The sequence below is a fragment of the Haemaphysalis longicornis genome, unplaced genomic scaffold (genome assembly GCF_048455015.1).
Source record: "Haemaphysalis longicornis isolate Haplotype H1 unplaced genomic scaffold, Haemaphysalis longicornis Haplotype H1 scaffold_1, whole genome shotgun sequence".
Classification (NCBI taxonomy): domain Eukaryota; kingdom Metazoa; phylum Arthropoda; class Arachnida; order Ixodida; family Ixodidae; genus Haemaphysalis; species Haemaphysalis longicornis.
The window spans coordinates 441,591,530-441,599,114 of NW_027526203.1; the positions used below are offsets into that span (position 1 = coordinate 441,591,530).

General features: G+C 45.1%; 1 protein-coding gene across 4 annotated transcripts in view; it reads left to right on the top strand.

Annotated features, from left to right (window-relative positions):
• The window catches only part of LOC144155851 (uncharacterized), a 1,021,707-nt gene that overhangs the window by 438,427 nt on the left and 575,695 nt on the right, over positions 1 to 7,585 (top strand). For 2 of the 4 annotated variants that reach the window (XR_013319655.1, XR_013319656.1), the window contains exon 6: positions 3,919 to 4,005. The exons of the other annotated variants lie outside the window; for them this stretch is intronic. The gene's annotated coding sequence lies outside the window, so the exon portion shown is untranslated. The remainder of the gene's footprint in view (positions 1 to 3,918; positions 4,006 to 7,585) is intronic. 4 annotated transcript variants of the gene reach the window in all.

Sequence of the window (7,585 nt, forward strand, 5' to 3'; positions counted from 1 at the left end):
TGAGTCAACGATATAAGGCGCGTTCGTAGGGTCCCATTCTGTGTCGACTTTGTGGCGCAGTGGGTAGAGCACCATGTACAGTGCTCAGCGATTGAAACGCGATACTCGGAGCGCGTGGCTGCTGTTGCCTGTTGCGCCACAGGTGAGCGCTTGTGAAAGCGAGCTGGCGCATTGTGGTATACGATGAGGGTGAGAGCGTTCGTAACGCATGCTCAGTGCATCCGGGAGACAGCCCTTCAGTGTGTGGTTCTTGGCGGCGCCATAGGCGTGCTACATGCCATGGCTTCAAAACGCTGTGCCTGCGTGCCGTGCGCGCCACGATAACACATCGTGATAAATGCGCATTCAAATTCTTCTTATATACCGCGCGCGGTGCCAGCTCACCCAGCTTCGTCCGGCGCGGCGCGGCACGCAGGCGCAGCAATTTGAAGCCATGGCATGTAGCACCCCTATGACGCCGCCAAGAACCACACACTGAAGGGCTGTCTGCCGGATGCAGTCAGCATGCGTCACGAACGCTCTCACCCTCACCGTATACCACAATGCATCAGCTCGCTTTCACAAGCGCTCACCTGTGGCGCAACAAGCACCGGCAGCCACGCGCTCCCAGTATCGCGTTTCAATCGCTGAGCACTGTACATTGCGTTTCGCCCGCAGGGTCGAGGGATCGAAACCTGGCGCCGGATAGTATTTTCTTTTATATAGTGTAGGGGGAGGGGTGCGGACGACGACGGTGCGGACTACGACGGGACAACGCGGGTGACATCGTGAGTTACTGAAATGCTCTGCATTTAAAAGAACGGGCAAGCTTCTGCAGACATAAAACAGACGGTCAGGAGGCAGCACTTCGGCCCTGATGCTTTTACTCCTCGCAAATTCCCTCTAAACTGCATGCGAAAAGAAGTCATTGCGCTGCCCTGGAAGCAAAACAAGAACGCTGAGTTCCCATAGAAACCAAAGCACGTAATTTGACTCACCAAGAAAGTGGAACAAGAAATGTGAACACTATATATATTAAGGGGGCACGGTGATCTTAAACCAAAAAAAGTTTATTTATACAGTTATGATGATGAAAATTGGGGGACATATGTAGTTTTTCATTCTGATTGTAGATATAAAATTTGTTTTTGAGTAAAATGACTACATTCATATTTATTGGGATTCTTATATTTGATTGTTTGGGAGCTTTTATAAAAAAAATTGTGGGGTGATGCATCTGAACAGAGTACCAGTGAACTACGCACAAATCAAGGTGTGCCATAAGACTAGCATTAGCATTCTATTTGGTCTGTAGCAGAAGTCAGAAGCTACGACCATTTGAAGTTTGGACTTGGCGTAGCTTCTGCTAAAGGTGGGCCTAGTGAGTGGGTTATGACCTTCTCCGTCATACTAATATATGGAAAAGAAAAAGGTGAAAAGGGGAGGGATGACGTTGATTAGGAGAAGAAATATATTTCAGCATACGCCACATTGAGCCGCCGCATCCCAAGTTGCCTCACCCAGCAGCGCAGCGGTCACCAGTGATCCAGGGAACTATGGTGGCGTCCACAATACCCGCATAGTCATCCGGCAATTGCACACCAATTCTTTCGCATTCACTACATGGATTGCTTAGGTGTCCGAATATTTTGTTGCTAGCCGGCGTCAGGCTCTTGGATTGCTCTCGATCAGACTTTGAATTTTTCCCACACTGTTTTTCCCTCACGAAGAAACTCCAAACTATACCATGGGCAATTTGTGTCCCTCAGTGATGAAACAGGCTCGCTGTCCTTAAGTTTCCTAAACAGGAAATTAGTTACTGTTGTGAGGATGACAGAAAAGACACAAGGTTTCAGAGCTGTTTAACACAGCCAAACTGTGCTCCGAAACAACCTGGCAAAAGAACAGACGGTGATAAAGCATTCAGTCACACAAATTGGCATTCACAGTTTGCAGACCGCAAATCCAGTACCGCAGTTTTGATCAGCATGTGTTTATGTTGATCTCAGTCCTTTGAGACAAACATGCAATCCGATCAATAACACTGCGTCAATAAGGCCAGAATTTAGACAGTTGAGCATGGTTCATTCTTTCCCTATCAAACACCATAGCCGGGTGTGGCCTGCCAAGAGCCAGAATAAGCTAAAGTTTCATTCTCAGATGAGGCACCAGCATCAAACATGAACAAACTCTTATCAGAACGTGCTTCACTGCACTATCAACAAAAGCAGCTTTGTTAAGTTTAAACATAGAGGCTACATCTTGAATTCAGTTGTATGTGAGTAACAAAGTTCCCATGTGTCTACTTTTACAGATGAGCATAGAGAATAACACAGCTGCAGAACCTTGTGCGAAATAAGTGAAATTTTCATGGTATATTGTCTTGTTTATTTTTTTCTTGTTAATTTTTCCCCGGGACTTTTGGCCGCTGGGATCAGACCATGCTATCACCGTTCAAAGGTCAAACAATCACACCTGGATGCGTCGTGGTGTCTGAGGTGATCAGATACGAGGCGCCAAGCTGCTGGGAGGGTACTGAGGGTTGTAGCTGAAAAAGTTGCGTTTACAAGATACTATCAACTATGTTCAAGTCAACAACACGGCCGCATTCTGTAAAATGCAGCTTTGGCCTGCATTGGTTTCATCAACAGAGTGTGCATTCTTTACACCAGTATACACAATTTTGACTGCCAGTGTGAGGAGAGTGTCTATTATGAGAGTATATACAGTATTTTAATAAAATAATCAAAATTTTAAAGATGGTATAGTGTTATAGGCACATCGAAATCTATTGGAAAAGCTGCAGACAGAGAACTGACATGTGCACAGGGATGGAAGGGTAGCTAGGATAAATCGATGGACGGATGTGATAAGAAAAATGTGGGCAAAGAATGGATTGAGACAGCGCAGGGTAGAAGCAGTAATGTATTATCTGTGGGGAAGGCCTTCATCCTGCAGTAAGCATAAAAAGGCTGATGATGATGATGACACCGACAAGACACTTGAAGCAATACTGATGGTGATGCCAACACACAATGCACACACACACACACTCTCAGTCAATTAGTTCTTCACGTGACCAGCTGTCTTTCTTGAGAGATTGTGACTACAACATTCATTCCCTTGGATGAATGCTCCCCTGTAGGGAACAATTTGATGTGTCATTCCACTTCACTGTCTGCTGATTTGCAACTATCTGTTATCAGCAGTGGGACCGCACTATTGTTAAATGTTTCTCCCCAAGCCAAACATAAATTGTTTTCCGGATAATAAGGCCCTGGATTCAGTCTGCCAATGAGCTCATATGCAAACTCAAGAAAATGGAATACATACAGGGACCTCTTTGCAACACATCCTCACATAAAATCGCTAACTGTTGTGGTAATAAAATCGGGTGCAATAATAAAATGCAGAAGTACCACTATACGCAAAAGACAAACATTTCCACAACAAAAAAACGGGCCTATCTACATGATTTTTGCACAAGACATTGCTGATATCAAACATTTCACGTCGCATATTTGTCATAACAGACCACCACTGCTTTTTTGATCATGGACTAAGACATGGTGGGATGCTTCCAACACTCAAACCCATATTGCTCAGATAAACAGCAAGGCTTGCTATCCACCTTTTTGTTTTCGTTTGAACAATGAAACCACAAAGCAAAAGCAAAAAAATTCAATTGCAATTTAAACCTGCCAGGAGCTACTGCTTGCAATTTTACTGCTGTAATCCCTGAATCTTGGGGCTCTTTGCTTTTTAATGAGGTGCCACTTTGCCATCAGGTGGCACCCACCTTGCCAGCCGAACTCTGACAATCAAGTAATGCTGCTCACAGCTTAAAATTTGTGGGGAAAAGGCAAAAAACAGTATCCTTATAAAACAAAATACAATTTTTAGTTTACAAGAATAAAAATTCTCTATTTTTCTTTACAGGTGTGATTTTTACCAAGGTTCCCCTTTCTCTTTGTGGCTTCAAGCAGCACTGACCTACGAGTCAATCAAGACAAAGCCACTAACCAGGTATGTTAAATGAATGGCAAAGTGAGACTTTATCCCCGAGTAAAAAGACACGCGAATAAAGGAAAGATTTTGTAGTGAGACCATTTTTCAGCTAAAATTGTGTTGTTGACGTTAATAATAATTAGTACAAGTAAATTAATTAATTAGACCAGACATGTTCAGGTTCAGGCACCCTGTCGTTCCTGGTGGCACCGAAAGTCAGCTGTATATGTAACTTTGCCAGCCTCCGAATCGACGTGCTCGTTGGAGAATGAAGCAGAAAACAAAAATTTTTCTGTTGTTTTATGTGTACACAGCATATTGTCACGAAGACAAGGACGATGCAGTGGTGTTGAATGAGAAACACGTTTATTGGAGCGAACTTGTGCTCCCCTAACAACTCAAAAGAATACAAAGGCGGCGAAGCAGCGGTCAACAAAGTGACTTGCACAGGCGAGTGTCGTCGAATCGAATGCCCCGGCGTCCGCACTGCAGGCTTTTTATCTTTTGGCGCGCGTGGTTCTCGAAACGTCGATTCGCATCGAGAACATAGTAGATCCAAGAAGATTATTCTGGGCTGTTCACGTTAGATCGGAATGCTCTCCCTATCACAACAGATAACACATGCGGCACAGAAAGAAAGAATGAAACACGCGCTTCCCTTGGCGCAGAGATAACATAGGCCGGCGCAGCCGGGCGGTAAAAGCAAAACACAAATAAACAAACCCAATGTATGGTTCGCGGCAATATCAACAAAAATTTTAAACAAACTGCAGGGCTCTCATCTTATGGAAGCCACATGGCAGCAGAGGTCAGTTGCTACACCCATAACAATTAACCCTTTAACTGCCACTACTGAGATAACTCGCGAAACCACCCACGCACACCCCCTGCTACTCCCGAGTATACTCGTGTTGCTTTTTGAAGTCACTCCCTGCCTCTCCCGAAACAATTTGTGCAAAAAAAAAAAATTGCGTTCATGTCCCGCCATCTATGGAGAGGTCACATAAACACATAGAACTTGTAAATTAAATTTTAGACAACAGATGGAGCGCACGTTTTTACACCCGCGTCACTTCGTATCGGGAGAGCGCAGCAGCAATGGGGAGACAGCGCGACATGTGCGTCCGCGCTTTGACGGACGAATAAATTAAAGGACTGCTGATGAATTCTGACTCGGATGAAAGTGATAACGATGAAGGAGCTCAGCTAAGTGACTCGTCGAGCGACGACAGCAAAGAATGCCACCGAAGAGTTCCACACCAAGAAGGTTTTCTAAACTGCTGGACATCCTACTTAGCAGATCATTTTGTTAATTATTGTGGTAATTATATGTAATTAGTAAGCCTTTCTTATTTGAATAGGATAATCCTGAATAAATATCTTTACATGTCCTGTGGAGTATCATGGTGCATTACTAGCATAAATTTCCACTGAACCAACATGAAAAAAATACCCGGCAGGTGGTGAGGAGCAGTCAGAAAAAAACCTGGCACTGAAAGGGTTAAGGCATGAGGAAGGTATGTGACATGATTTCCTGTCGGCTGGGCAGCCTGTGATTGCTGCTACAGCCAGAGGTGACAAATGCCCCTTAGTTTTGTTTTTAGGATTAGTCTTTGGCGGCATAAAGGGTGGTTTGCCGTGGCAGCGCAAGACACTGCTCAGTGTGCGGAGGAGGGGGGGGGGGGCAGTATCCTGTGCCCGTATGAGATGCTCGTCCGCGTGACGCTTAGCAAAAATGTGAGGGGGGCGTGTGCGTGACAATGATGTGTGTTCGCTTCCTAAGATGTGGGTTGCGGTCCCTTCCTGAGACGCACTACGTACCACCGACGCAGAGGCTCACCATCTCTGTCGTCGAGAGAACCCACGAGTGAGTGCTGCCTCAGCGCACTGCAGCACTCAGGAGTGAGTGCTGAACTGCGAGTGAGGCAACCAGCCGTGTGCTTCGTCAGTCGCTGCAGCTAAACGAGCTGCCTGAGTGGAGCCTGAGCACTGCCGACGCCAGAACACAGAATGAGGGCTGAACAATGAGCGAGGCAACCGGTGTTTGTGCTTCGTCAGCCGCTGCAAATTAAAGTTTTTGATAACCATACAAATATGCCTGTCTGAAACTCTTTGCGTCAACACTTTGCACAGTCGAAACAGCTAAACAGCTGTGCCCAAATTTCGCACTAGGGAGTAGCATAATCGCCAGACAATTTTTTGCTAGGGGCGTGTGAATATTCGTAACTTCGAATATTTTGCAAATAGTGGTAGCTATACGATTTGATTTTCAGCACAGTTCTACCATTCAAAGTACTCAATGTTTTCTCGTATTCATATTTCACGAATAATAGAGCAATAAAAGTTTGCTCTGCCGCACGACCTTAAAATTTTCGAGCTTCACTGCGCGACATGCCCCTTGGGGGTGGGCTTGTTAGTACGATCCGAAGCTGTGCGGAAAAGCCTCACACGCGTAGGCCTACCGCTTAACAAGCGTATGCCAACTCTAGTGTGAAGTAAAGTGGAAGGCTACCTTGTACGTAGCTGGCCCTCATAAGAGTTCTATGTGGCCAGCTGGAGATATAGGCAACTTTTAACCAAGGATGTGGCAATATGGCATAGTTGATGGGTGAACAGTGAATGCCTAAAGTGGTAGGTACTGTGGAGTCAGCAGTCCCGTGCATGAATCTGTAACACTGTCCAAGAGATGTCAGTGCCGGTGTGTGAAGAGGCCCTGTCATTTCAGACATACACATGCCTACGTAAGCGCCTATTCTAGTGGCTAACAAGTGTTGTTTGGTAGTGTGGTTTGGTTGTGACGAAAGGCATCGCGGTACACAACTGCAGCAGTTCAGATTACAAAGCTCCAACGAGGCACGAGTGACACGGCCCAGCACACTCTCGTGGCTTTGTTCGGGGTAGATTTAATGAGAGTGTGTACGAGATTGCGGCGCACGTTAAAGATCCCCAGGTGGTCAAAATTAATCCGGAGCCCTCCACTACGGCGCGCCTCATCGCCTGCGTTGCGTCGGCACGTTAAACCCTACAATCAATCAAATCAAAATCATCAGATTTAATGAGAGGCATAAAACTCCATCGGTCATTCATTTTTATGTCCAGATCCATGTGCTCAGCAACTCTTGGACTGTAAAACTGCAGACTCTTGCTCTTTCAGTCACCATGAGGTAACATGTTTTAGAGAAAGTAAATTCTTTTCTTTGCAATCAGTGCCATGCTCTTGCAATTCGTTATAATCCTAGGTAGCACTAATTGCATAAAAAATCTTTTTATAATCTCCTATAAGTGGTACTTCGCTGTGTTGCGTATAAGGCTAAGCCATTTAGGATACTGAGTTTCGGGCTGTATTTGTGTTACTTTTTTTTAGATGTCGAAGTAACAATTTTAAACTGAATTTGTAGTCCTTTTTATCTAAGGTACACATTTTCACAGGCGGCAGTTAATATTTTAGAAGGAATGAGCTTTGCTACGTTTTGTTGAGAATTTCCAGAAATACATGTCCACACGCTCAGTTGGGGGCTGGAGGTGGGCGTCTGAATGGGGAAGGGCAGCATATGAACAGCACATCAAAATGTTTCCTTCGTACACTCTATAAGCCTTA